Source organism: Nicotiana tomentosiformis, chromosome 7 (assembly GCF_000390325.3).
Source record: "Nicotiana tomentosiformis chromosome 7, ASM39032v3, whole genome shotgun sequence".
In the NCBI taxonomy this organism is placed as follows: domain Eukaryota; kingdom Viridiplantae; phylum Streptophyta; class Magnoliopsida; order Solanales; family Solanaceae; genus Nicotiana; species Nicotiana tomentosiformis.
In genome coordinates this window covers 118636202-118640473 of record NC_090818.1, presented here as the reverse complement: position 1 = coordinate 118640473, position 4272 = coordinate 118636202, and the positions used below count along the sequence as shown (strand labels likewise).

The following is a 4272-nucleotide window of genomic DNA, read 5'->3' as shown; positions in this document are numbered from 1 at the left end:
TCCCTCTATCCAATAAACACCATCACTACTATTTGAAAATTCAAGTAGTTTTTTCTTTGTTATGATCTTCTCAAATAGGTTTTAGTTACTAAAATAGTGCTTTATAATATATATATATATATATATATATATATATATATATATATATATATATATATATATAATTAAAAAACAAATGTCAACATTTAAGTTAAATATTAGATGCAGTGACCCTATTACAACTGTGTAGGAGGTCCATTTAATGATTCCAATGACGGCCTTTTACTGTTAGAGATCCTATCTTATATACTCCTGTGACATACTTCGAAGTACGAGGGTAAAAATACTTAATTTTAACCGTGAATTTGATTACATATTCTTTAAATTTTTAAAAATAAAATTTATATTTTTTTAATTACATAAAAAGTATTTAAATTATAATAATTCATAATTCAAAATATTTATAAAATATTTAAGAAAAACGTGATCAAGAACAATCTCGTAGACTTTCCTAATAGTAATGGTGTCAATATTTTTGAAACGATGGGAGGGAGTAATGATTATATAATTGTGCAACTGAATATATCTTCTTCTGTGGTCGGTGATTATGTGTTCTTCTTCTCTAGCTAACACGTGTCCATCAGTATACACTTCAATATATGAACAGTATACCTGTCTTTAGAGGATGAATCCATGTGCTGGCGTTTCAGTCTGGCTTCTGCAAATATATCACATCAATTTATGAACAAAATATCCAAATAAGAAAGTATGACATGGAGTTGGCTTGTCTTTTGACTCTCACAGCTCAAATTTGGTAATATTTCTTCTTTTCCAGACTAAAATTTGCATTTGGCCCTTTATCTTTTTTTATGGCCAAAAATAATATCACGTTGAACATCAGCAAATCCAAAATTTAAAGTTAGTGAATACAACTTATCTGTGGCAACAGTTGCAAACTTCGTATAAATATATAATTTTAATCAATAATACATATATAGTTTTAATCAGAGACGCTAAACCTAAACCTCAATCAGAGACAAAGCCAGGATTTAAAATTTATAAAAATTCTAGTCATTTTAAGATAATGAGTACTAAATTAATAATTTATATATATTCAATAAATTTCATAAGATAAATACAAGGTTCAGACAAAAATTATTGTGTTCAATCGAACCCGTAAGTTCTATCCAGCTCTGCCCCTGGTAAACCTGTTGTCGTCATGCTTCCATGTGACCATGTTGAACTAGTACTGTATTCTCGAGTGTAAAATATGAATAAATTTTGATCTTTTAAGCATATCAATATATAGTTTGAACTGAAAGCAACGGGTCAGTTTGAACCCACAAAAGCCGCTCTATACCCACCTCTAACCGGGACTAGTCATCAAATAGCTATGTTGTTTGGAGTCTCCGAAAATATCACTTGGGTGTTTATCGGATCCTCCAAAAGTAGTACATTTCTGGAGGATCCGACACGATTGCAATAACTGTTTTGAAAAGTCCGCGCAACATAGTCAAACAGTACAATCATATAAATGCATAAGCAGTTCATCCTTAAACCCACAAGGTTTCCCACCAAATTGGAAAACCTCAGATTAAAAACTCTTTTTAAGGAAGAATACAGCTTCTAGCCATCTGAAAGCAATTTAATTACCACATCACATTTAATGAGGGCATTGCAATTTATTGACTTTGAATCATTGAAAGGCTACTAAATAATGTTAAAAAAAGGAAGTAAGAAGCAGATACATCTAATATGATACTGCACTTTGCCTTGGATCACTGAAAAAAATACTGCAGTCTGCAATTCCAGTGCTTTGTTTTTTCTCCACTTACCTTAGCTCCATTACAAAAGTTACCTCAAATGCTATATGCAATGTATTAAAATCTGGAATCTTTAATGTCAGAAGAAAGTTATGTGCCTACATAAAGATTACCTCTGTACGGGCAGTACGCACAAGCAGTACTCTCTGTTCAAGATGATAACTTGTTCTACCTTTTAAGTAAGCAAAGGAATCAAAGAAGCATTAAAGAAAAGTGCATGTGCATAAAACTTTGGTTCATTCTTATAACACCCAAATTGTGACCGTCAGCAGTACTATGAACTAAATTAATGACTAATTTAGTACTAATTGAATGATAAAAACCACAAATAAAGTTCAAAAACTGTCATAGGCCTAAAGAAGGGGTGCCTTGGAGCAACGGTAAAATTGTCTCCGTGTGACTTATAGGTCACGGGTTCGAACCAGTGGAAGCAACCACTAATGCTTATATTAGGGTAGTGCGGCCCTTTCCCGGACCCTGCGGGATGCTTTGTGCACCAGGCTGCCCTTTAATTGTCATAGGCGATCATCCTCTTCCTATCCTCTTCCTCCCTGCTTTTCTTGATCTTTCAAAGTCTACAGAAACACGATTCGAAATTCTATATTTTCAAAGCCCCCACTTTCCTCTTCTTTCTTTCAATTCTCTCTTTAAACATCCATAACTTTAAATCTAATAACATGACAATAATTACAAGTGGGAAATGGGCATAGCACTGTGTCCAAGAAGCTTATCCCATTTCATCTTTCCTATCTTATCTACTCATTCACTATTGTGGGGTCTAAATAATGAAAACTTCAACAGATTATTTATCTGGAATCAAAAAAGGAAGAGAGAGCTAATGTAGATTTTTGTGGCACGATCTATAAATGTATATATATAACTCTTAAATCATGCAAATGCATGTTCATACATGCATACATGATAGTATCGAGAGGCACACTAGCATTAAAGAAACAGCAATGCACATCAATCTAGTAAACTTTATAATATCAGTCACATTTAGTTTGCCTCTCAGCTACATACTGTGTCCTAGCATTTAATGATCACAAAATATTGGATCTTCCCAACTCTTATATATACCTGTCTCACTCTCACAGACAACACACTGTACTTTCTCCTCTCCCTCTAGTTTTATTGTAGTGGTCCATTTCCTGCACATTCCATGCAAACTGATGAAAATGACGGACAGTAAGTTTCTCAAGGCATGCCAAAACAAATGGCAAAAGAACGATGACAAAGACATACCTTCAGCGGCTTGCGACAAATGCTGTAAATGGACTCTTTGGCCTTTCCTAAAGGAAGAGAAGGCTATCCCAAGGGATGTTCCAAAAGGTCATGCGGTAGTTTATGTAGGGAAGTACCAAAAGAGGTTTGTAATAAAAATCACCTTGCTGAAGCATCCGCTCTTCAAGGCATTGTTGGATCAAGCTCAAGATGTTTATGATTTCACTACTGATTCGAAATTATGGATCCCCTGTGACGAGAACATCTTCGTTAGTGTCATCAGATGTGCCACATCACCAGAAAGTCGGCGCATCTCAATCTGTTTTTGATGGTCCAATCACAAAGCTCGTGATAGTAATTCATCCATGATGTTTAACTTATTGTTTAGAATGTTGGCATCTGTAACCATAACCTGTTGTATACTATATCTATTATATGTAAATTCATTGCCTACGAAGTCGAAACGCATTAATTCTCTATTGAGTCAACCGAAAAGAATCTAGACGGGCCGTCACCTTAAGTGCTCATTCTTCTTTGCTACTGTACAACTGATCATTTCTTGAAATTTATGCAACTCCTATACAAGGCACAGTACTCAAGATAGTATATTGAGTGTAATGGAAGAATGTCAGTAGACTATTTCAGAAACATTCCACCCTTCTAAACTGCTCAACTGCTCCTAACAGACATCCACTTGATCATGTCAACGGGAATGCCAGTTCTAACAGCTTGACAATAAGCACTAATAGGCATAATTCCTCATGCCACAATAAGTTCAGGGACCAGGAAACAATATAAAATCTACAGTGTAGAAGAAGTGTTAATTTTATTTTATCACTTTTTTCAGCTATGAGACTAAAAAGGCAAGATTGCAACAATTACAAGCATTTTCTCACAATCTGCAGAACGACAAGCTAAATTGAGACGCAGAAGCCTTAATAAGCCACGGCCCAATTCGTACGAGCATTGAGAAACCAAAATTTTGACATCAGTATAAACTGCACTAAAGTTTGTATGAAATGTATGTTAAACTGTTGCACTCTCTGAGCACAGATCTGTAAAGCAGTGCAAGACGTATTACTTAATCGGTTTCAGGAAGAGCGAACAGGAATAAACATTAAGCACATCATGGTATTTTATGGCAAGAGAGAAAGTATCCATCCATTGAAAGAAGGGGAAAAGAAAAACCAGAAATGCAACCCAATGTTGTATAAAGCATATGACAAACAGCCCAACAACTTGACGA

General features: G+C 34.7%; 1 long non-coding RNA gene across 1 annotated transcript; it reads right to left on the bottom strand.

Moving 5' to 3' along the window:
* Positions 1 to 2747: 2747 nt before the first annotated feature.
* Positions 2748 to 3176, bottom strand: LOC104086760 (uncharacterized). Its single transcript, XR_684172.4, has 2 exons — positions 3048 to 3176; positions 2748 to 2953 (listed from the first exon to the last, which is right to left on the bottom strand). It is a non-coding gene; the product is annotated as an uncharacterized lncRNA (long non-coding RNA).
* Positions 3177 to 4272: the final 1096 nt, after the last annotated feature.